The sequence below is a fragment of the Canis lupus genome, chromosome 24, assembly GCF_003254725.2.
Source record: "Canis lupus dingo isolate Sandy chromosome 24, ASM325472v2, whole genome shotgun sequence".
In the NCBI taxonomy this organism is placed as follows: Eukaryota; Metazoa; Chordata; class Mammalia; order Carnivora; family Canidae; genus Canis; species Canis lupus.
Window position 1 is genome coordinate 5778014 of NC_064266.1, and position 9441 is coordinate 5787454.

The following is a 9441-nucleotide window of genomic DNA, read 5'->3' on the forward strand; positions in this document are numbered from 1 at the left end:
GGAGCCAGCTACTGGACCTATTGATGTCTCATTTGCTCACCTGTAAAATGGAGATGTGACCTGATATCAACCAATACTTATTGAGAGCTGACTGTAAGTATTTCATGTACAGTCAGCTGTTTTTCACAACAATCTAATGGGGGTTTAGGAAGAAAGGCATGAAATAGTAACTGTATTGTGAGTTGTGTCTTGTGAGTCACACAGGTAGCCAAGGGTAGAACCATGGTTTGTGCCTGTTCTGAGCTGAATTGTGTCCCCCTAAAAATTCACATGTTGATTGTCTCACCCCCAGGACCTCAGAATGTGATCCTATTTGGAGATAATATCTTTGAAGAGGTCATTAAGTTAAAATGAGCTCATTAAGGTGAGCCTTAATCCCCTGTAACTAAGGTCCTATTATAACAAGAAGAAATTTGGACCCAGACACACAGAGAGAATGCTGTGAAGATACAAGGTCAAGATAGCCGTCTCCAAGCCAAGGAGAGAGGCCTGGAACAGATCCTTCCCTCATGGTGAACCCTGCCAACACCTTGATCTTGAACTTCTAGCTCCAGAACTGTGAGACATACATTTCTGTTGTTTAAGCTCCCCACTCTGTGATACTTGGTTATGGCATCCCTCAGAAACTTGTAGGAGACCTTAGCTATCTTGTACCATCTACATGCTTCCCTATGATGCCATGTTGCTTCTCTGCTCCCACTTCATAATTTGGATTATGGAAAGAATCAAATGAGATTATGCATGTAGACCCTTGGCCCATAGTATATACTCAATAAATGCATTTGCTGCTATAATTATCAGGTCCCATTGAAAGGTAGTGGGATGGTGCATTCCAAAGCAACCTAGGCCCCTTTGATTCATTCTTACTGCTCTTAGCTAGTTAAAGACAGATTAAAACTTTTAAGAGAAACCAGCTAGAGTCCATTTGCATGTGTTTCTTGAATGCAGAGGACCCACCTTCAAGAAGAGCACAGCTCCACTCCTTTTTGACTTTACCTTTCCTAGGCACTATGTTATCTCAGTGTTTGACTGACCGGCTGAACACAGCTCATCATACAAGAGACCAGATAAGCTATTGCTGGGGGTGATGTGGAGATTACAGAAGAAAGAGGCCAATCTTTTTTTTTTCTTTTCTTAAGATTGTATTTATTTATTCATGAGGGACACAGAGAGAGAGAGAGAGAGAGGCAGAGACACAGGCAGAGAGAGAAGCAGGCTCCATGCAGGGAGCCTGATGTGGACTGGATCTTGGGACTCCAGGATCACGCCCCGAAGGCAGACGCTTAACCACTGAGCCCCCCAGGCAAAAGAGGCCAATCTTAAACTCAGATACTAGCTCCTCTGCTTTGCCACTTACTGCTGGTCTTGGTTGTCAAGACCCAAACAGTGATCTAGAGATGAGAGGGGTCTGGGGAGGGAGGACGTGATGCTAGAAGGTCTGTTACTGGAGCGGTGGAGCAGGCAAGAGTCTGGCTGCTTAATTTCCTTCCAGAGTATGCAGAGATGCCTTTTCAGAAAGCCTGGTAACATGCAAATCACAGGGCTTAACTTTGCAAAGAACAGAGTTAAGCCACAATTATGGCTCAATGCACAGTATTGATTGCCCTCATTTAGAGAGATTTGCCTATCTTGCAAGAATGAAGACCATCAATTGAGGAAAGAGGATATGGCTGCATACCACTGGTCACAGTTCCTGTCACTTTATCTCAGTGACAAGATATCAACAAATTGGTTTCTATCATCTAAAGCACTATATACAAGATATACCATGAGATGTCAGTGTAATTAAAGAGGGATCAGAAGATGTTTCTAGCTGAGCAAAGTGCAGAGACAGCCTATAGGAATGCCTTTAGAAGATAAAATTCCAGCTCCCATGGTTGTTGGAATGTGTGTATCTGGTTTGGGGTTGTGCTTTAACAGATGTACTTCATGTTCCTATTTCCAGGATGGTGGAAGAATGTCACGGGCTGGATTTAGGGGACTGTATTAAGGAAAAGGATATTAAAAGATGGTTTGTATTACAACCAGATGTTGAAGGGATGTTTAGACTGGGGTTTACTTGAGAGGACAATTTTCTAGGGATGCCAATGGTGCCAAGGACCCATAAACTCTGTCTTTGGCCAAAATGACATGGTCCTCTCAATGAGGTTCTTTTGAGAGGAAAGCATGGAAAAAAAGCAAAACAAGGCTTTTGCTTTAATATATTCACTACACAGTGTAGTTGAAGAGAGCCTGCCTTGGCCATGTGGATGGTTGTTTCCTATCATGAGTGGACAGAAGGACCTCAGTGTAGCTGAGAAGGTTTCTGGGAGGACAAATGAGACAAGGAGAGGAGTGAGATGAAGACTTTGCCCCTGTCCACTCCAGCTGTGGCCCACCAGTGTCCTTACACTTGACTTAATCCACACAGTGTTCCATCTTCCTGGGGAGGCACCTGGAGGTGAAGTGAAGAGAAGCCATCAGGACCCACAGAAAAAGGGCTCCCAGTGCCTCACTGGAAGTGAATGGCTCCAGCAAACACACAAACATAGCTTCCTAAAGTTTTGTTCCCAACAAAACCTCCACCATGCCGCTGGTGCCTGGTCTGCTTCTACTGGTGAACCAGAGGGAGGATGCTGAGTGAGAATGTGTCTGGAATGACTAGACCGCTCACTCAATAATGGGCTTCTGGAAAGAATGGATGAATCCAACTGAATATACAATGAAGATTCACAAATTATCCTGTCTATGGCCTGGTTTGGTCCTGTGGATTAGTTACCTTCATTATGTTTCCATGATTGCATGGTAATGATGGGACCCCAGTCCCAGCTGCTGCTTCACAAATGTCATGGGGGAAAGGGGATGGGTGGAAATTATGAGTGACTTGATCCAAAGTCACGACTCTATCAAATGCTAAAGACCATGCCCCAAATGCAATGCGGCGCAGTGACTAAGCACTAGATTTGAGTCAGAAAGCATGGGATTCGGTCCTGGATTGATTTGCTCCTTATTTGTGTGTGTTCTGAGGTGGGTCCCTCAGATTCTCTGGATCATGTTTTCTTCCTCTAGAGCAGGGATTGGCAAATCCTGCTGCCTGTTTTTGTAAATACAGTTCGGTGAACACAGCTGTGCTCATCCATTCCCGTGCTGCCTCGGGCTGCTTTCACACTCCGAGGGCTGACTTAAGTCGTTGCAACAGAGACCATATGGCTCACAACACATTAGCTCTCTGGCCCTTTACAGAAAAAGTTTGTTGACCTCTGATGTATAGCATGGAGATGATGGAATTCTTGATTATATAAGGCTTTATGGTGAGGATCACATGAAATAATCTTCCTTTGTTGGGAACTATGAAACATACTATAAGTATTATTATCCTTAATTATGATGAATAATATGGCTATAGAATCCATCTGCTCTTATAGAATCATCTTGCTTTTCCAAGCAAGGGCAGATTTCTGAGTCGTGGTACAAATGGTGTGAATTGAGGGGCCCAGAGAAAGCTTCCAGTGACCCAGATTACCTCCTCTGAGCACCTGCACACTGACCAAATTCCAGCAATGAAGAGTTAAGCTTGAATTCTAAGCCTTCATTACCCATGTTGATTATGTGTCTATTTGAAAAGATTTGGAAAATGAGTCCTCTGGGACAGGCAACACATCCAGGTGTTACCATTTACCAACACTTGTGCATTAACTCCTTCATTAGATGGTTTTTCTCCATGAAGCTGGTTGAAATTGGTGCAAGCAAGGAACAGGAATTTATGGAAAAGGTAATTTTGAAATTCTTGGGCAGTTTCCAGGGCTCAGAATTGGATGCCACTGGAAGGGGTAGAATTAAGACAAAGGAGGTGAGAGTGCATGGTGAAAAACCCTCCTGAAGTGGTTTGCTTCTAGACATTCTTTATGCCTGACATGTCTGCCGTGTGGAGGGGCACACTCACCATTTATTTGCTATGACAAAGGTTGCAGTACTGTTTCATTGTTTCTAGCAGTGGGGGAGAAAACCAACAAGCTGCCTGCTACATGGAGCCCTGACAATTTGTAGTCTCCTTTTCTTTAACGAGCTTTGAAGAAGGTTTGATTTTTGGATCCAGACAATAGACTAAAGAATTAAAAAAGAGCGAAGATTCACTTCCTCTGCTCTTTCTTCCTAAAGGGCATCTATTTTTCATCTTCCTCAAAGGTTAGCCCCTTTGTCAACAGTGATGCTTTGCCAATTCCTTCCTCCTCTTGGTATTTCATTAGTTGCCAATGGTACAATCCCAGGTTGACAGGGTGGCAAAGAAAATGTGTGTTGAAATTGCAATTGGCATATGTCTGAAATATTCAGGGGCTGGTAACTGCATTTCCTGCACTAGGCAGTTGGAGTGTAATTCATATGTCAAGCCAAGCCACTCACAAATGACAAAACACCAACAAGAAATAAAGGTCAGAGAGATTGATTCCTAATACACTTCGGTGTATGCACAGAGCACCCAGCGATGGGGTGTTAATGAGCCTCAGCACAGTGATGCAGAACCAAGGAAGAAAATAATACATCAACTTTGCAATAGTGCTCCTGAAAGGTACAGGACCACTGTGTGCTTAGATCTGCCCTCTGACAAATGCAAGGAGAAAACAGCTTTCATTCTGCAGTATCTTAGTTTTCCATGGCTGCTGTAACAAATTACCAAAAGTTAGTGGCTTACAACAACACAAATTCTCTTGCAGAGCTGGAGGTCAGAGTCTAAAAGCAAGGTGTCAGCAAGGTTGCTTGCTTATAGGGGCTCCAGGAGAGGATCCATTTCCTTGCCTTTTCTGCATTCCATGGGCTACCTGCATTTCGTGGCTCATGGCCTTCTTCCACCAACTTCAAAGGCAGCAACAGCAGGTCAGACTCTTCATCTGCCTTGTCACTCTGACCTCCTCTTCTGCTGCCCTCCTAAGAGATCTTTTTGATGACACTGGGCCCACCCTGATAATCCAGGATCTCCCTACCTTAAAGTCAGCTGTTTGCCACTTTACACCATGCCATGTGCCATGACATATTCATAGTTTCTAGGGATTAGGACATGGATGTCTTTGGGGGCCATTATTCTCCCTACCATATGCAGCAAAGGAGCTAAGAATATGAGGCTGATGATTGATTACTTGCCCAAATGAAGATATCTCTGTAGGGATGAAGGAATTTGATGGAGACACAGCACACCCAGAGAACTCCCACCACCAGTCCAACCAGTGTTAGAATTAGAAGGACCTGTTACCAAGCACTAGGTCAGTGAAGCTGTAGTGATAACATGTTCAATGGCCTATCTATGTAATGTCCTGAAGACAAGATAACCTTTCAGCGAAAAATCTGATATAATCATCCTCAGACTGCCCCACTGTGTACATTTTAGCTCAGAAAAAAAGAACTCTATTAACCACTGAGAAAGCTATTATGGATCCTCTCCCATGCTCCACCTCAGCAGTTTCCAGCCAATACTTCTGTTCCACTTTTCCTGAGAAACTTCCATTCCCAAAGTGAACAACTGGTAGAAGGGAGATAGAGACTGGTGGTGGCTTTCTTCATTTTGGGAGCCATAAATCACAAAGGCCGAGTGTCATTTGTGTGAGTAGAAGCAGGAAGAACCCTAGTGGCAGTATATACAGCAGACTGCAATTGTCAACCACTTCATTTGTTCAGAGTGTCAGAGAAATATGCAGCAGGGGTGGGAAGAGATTCCATCTTGATGCTGCAAGTCCTCGTCACATTGGGAACTTGGTAAAGAGCTGTGCACTTCCAGCACTGTATCTGAGAAGGCGATTAAACTAGTGGGCAGAACCAAGGACAACCCAACAGTGAGTCAAGAGGTCAATGTGTTCTAGTTCTTGTTGCTGCAATCACAAATTATCCCAAGACATGGTAGCTTGAAGCTATTACTTCATGATGCTTACAGATTCTGGGGGTCAGAAATTCAAAGATGGCACAAAGGAATGGCTTATCTTTGCAACATTATTTCTGGGGTCTCAAAGGGAAAGAATCAATAGGTGGGTGTGACTCACAAACTGGAGGCTAGATAAAACAAAAAATTATCATTACAAAGTTAGGAGCTTGGGATAGATCAGGCCAGAAGAACAATGCTGTTTCCTCGGACCTATACATGACTGCCTTGCCTATTTCCTCTCCTCAATCAGAGATTGGTAGGCAAGACAGAGGGTTAACTAGAGAAATGGCTTTCACTCTCCCAAAGGGTTAAGTTCCAGTCTTCTCTGTAATTACAAGCACCATTTCTTTCTGTAAAATGCAACAGTGCTTTAGCCTGGACTTCAAGGCACCAGATTATCCTCAGCCCATCTGTCCATTCTACATCTGCATACCACAATCCTTCCACCATGATCTGGCCAGGCTAGTCTCTTTACAAACCCTCACATGTGCCTATGTGCCTCCTGCCCAGGGCACTTTCACTCATATCTCAATGTTTTTGTGTCAAAATATTGATGCACAACTGTTGATGGGAATGTAAGCCAGTGCAGCTGCTCTGCAAAACAGTAGTGTGGGGGGGGGGGGGTGGGGGGGTGGGGGGCCAGGGGGCGGTCCTCAAGAAATTAAACATAGAACTAACATACGATCCAGCAATTCTACTTCTAGCAATATATTCAGAGGAAATGATGATATTAACTTGAAAAGATATCTGCACACCCATGTCCATAGCAACATTATTCACAATAGCCAAGACATGGAAACAACCTATGTGTCTATCAACAGATGAATGGATAAAGAAGTTGTGGCATTTATACATATAATCATACCTTATTCAGTCATTAAAAATACAAAGAAATCCTGCATTTTGTGGCAACGTGGATGGACCTCAAGGGCATCATGCTAAGTGAAATAAATCAGATAGAGAAAGGGAAATACTGTATGATCTCACTTATATGTGGAATCTTGAAAAAAGAAAAAAGACTCAGAAAGAGAGATAAAATTTGTAGTTTCCAGAAGTAGAGGTGGGTGGGGAGAGGGAGAATTGGAGGAAGGTACAAACTTTCAGTTATAAGATAAAGAAGTACTGGGGATGTAACATACAGCTTGAAGATGACATTTAACACTATTGTAGGTATAAAGGAAAGTTCTTAAAAGAGTAAATCTAAGAGTTCTCATCACAAGGGAAAATTTTTTTCTCCTATTTTTCCTGAAATTTATTTTGTCTTTTTCTTTTTATTGTATCTGTATGAGATGATGGATGTTAACTAACTTATTGTGGTCATCATTTTACAATGTATGAAAGTCAAACAAACCATCATGCTATATACCTTAAACTTACACAGTGCTGTATGTCTGCTATATCTCAATAAAACTGGGAAAAATATTAAAGCACAAATCACTGCCCACATCCTCCCCATTCTTGAATATCTGCTACATCTTCTGAGAACAGCCAACATTATTTTTGGTAACTCCTTTGCAAAAGGGTTATTTAAACACACAGTTGAGACTTGAATAGTCATTTAAAGCATTGGACATTTCCCATGTTTTGGTGTATCCACCATTAAACTGTAATTTTCTTGGGGAAAACAAAACCGAACGTAAAAAAATATTTTTGTCCCAGTTTCAGAGAAAACCCTGCCATTTCCCTATTACAGTTTTGTGTTCATAGAATGGTGGGTACCTGAGGGTAGTATTACCATTTCTACCCCCACCTCTCCTACATGTGGACAGCATACCATTACTCCCTGACAGGGTCTGATTTCTACTCACGTTTTTTTCCCACTTTCAAACACGAATAGGACCACTCCATAGTTACACAAGCAAGGGAAAGTCACTAGGTTGTTTATGCAGAGTCAGCATTTTAAAAAGCTACATCATGCTTTATTTCATGCTGTGTAATTTGTGGTCACTTTTACACAGCTAATTTTTGAAATCTGGAAAGTGCTCCATAGCTCCAAGGAGACTTCTAGACAAGGAGAGTCTTATTTTTTTTTTACTTGTTGAATAGATCTCCCTATATATGTTATATTCGTGACAAAAAATTCAGGGCATGTCTTAATGCATCCAGCAAAATCATTTCAAAAGCAAAATACTTTGTGAACATCCTTACAGCCTTTCTGGGAGTGCTGTCTTGAATTTTAAGGAGGGGCAATTGGCTAGAAATTGTTGTCAATTTGGACTAACCTGGACCCACCAGAGTTCGAGAATTTTACTTTGAATCGAAACACCATCTCTTAATCTTCTGTGAGTGAAGTGATTTGTTTGCCTTCCCGACAGCACACAAAGCTGCTTGAAAGTAGCTTTGTATGACGAAATAGGACAAAATCCTGTCCCATTTTGTTTCTTGGTTCCCAGAACTCAATAGGTATTTATTTGATTTTAAAAAAGAAAAAAATGCATCAAAGAGAATGGGAATCTTCTTCAGGATTGTTCCTTTCCTAAACAGATCCTGACTGAATAGGCAAAATGGTCACTTTAAAATAAAAACAGCAGCAACAGAATCAATTTTTTTGGCTGTATTTTTTATTTTATTTTTTTAATAATAAATTTATTTGTTATTGGTGTTCAATTTACCAACATACAGAATAACACCCAGTGCTCATCCCATCAAGTGCCCCCCTCAGTGCCCATCACCCATTCACCTCCCCACCTTCCACCACCCCTAGTTCGTTTCCCAGAGTTAGGAGTCTTTATGTTCTGTCTCCCTTTCTGATATTTCCTACCCATTTCTTCTCCCTTCCCTTATATTCCCTTTCACTATTATTTACATTCCCCAAATGAATGAGAACATATAATGTTTGTCCTTCTCCGATTGACTTACTTCACTCAGCATAATACCCTCCAGTTCCATCCACGTGGAAGCAAATGGTTGGTATTTGTCGTTTCTAATGGCTGAGGAATATTCTATTGTATACATAAACCACATCTTTATCCTAGAATCAAATTTCTTCTCTGAAGAAAGAACCTGAGTCTAGAGAGACCTCAGGTGTAGAAGTGCCTCCTTTCAGGGACAGGTAGAAATGACTGCCTACCCCACCTGAAGTTTTCTGTTCTTGAACCCAGGGTCCTATACGCAGAATGGAGACATTTAGACCTAATTTTCCTTTCTCCTCCATCAACGCTTTAAGACAACTTTACTTTTCATTTCAGGGAAAACAAAGGAATACCATTGTTATAAAGAAAGATGAGGTGGCTTCCTCTTTTTGCTCCCTCTAGAAACTGGATAGAAAAGCAAATCTGTTTCCTGGTTTGAAATGAAATCACAGCATCCCGTTCTCATCTGCAGTTGAGATAAACTGGATGCTCTTCAAACTAAGTGCTGTGAATGTGCTCCGAAGACAGAGTTTAGCAAACCTTCCCTATTATGGTCTTTTCCTTAAGAATACCACAAAAACCTAAAACCAAGCCCAAGAATGCCCATGGTTTTCATCTTCTTCTGCCAAAAACAATAATCCACTTAAATTTAGAAAATCTGGCAAGGTCATTAGAAAGTATCATTCTTGGGAGATTTTCCTT

The 9441-nt window shown here is 41.8% G+C and overlaps 1 protein-coding gene across 1 annotated transcript in view; it reads right to left on the reverse strand.

Annotated features, from left to right (window-relative positions):
• The window catches only part of PCSK2 (proprotein convertase subtilisin/kexin type 2), a 256303-nt gene that overhangs the window by 137002 nt on the left and 109860 nt on the right, over positions 1-9441 (reverse strand). The gene's annotated exons all lie outside the window — the stretch shown is intronic.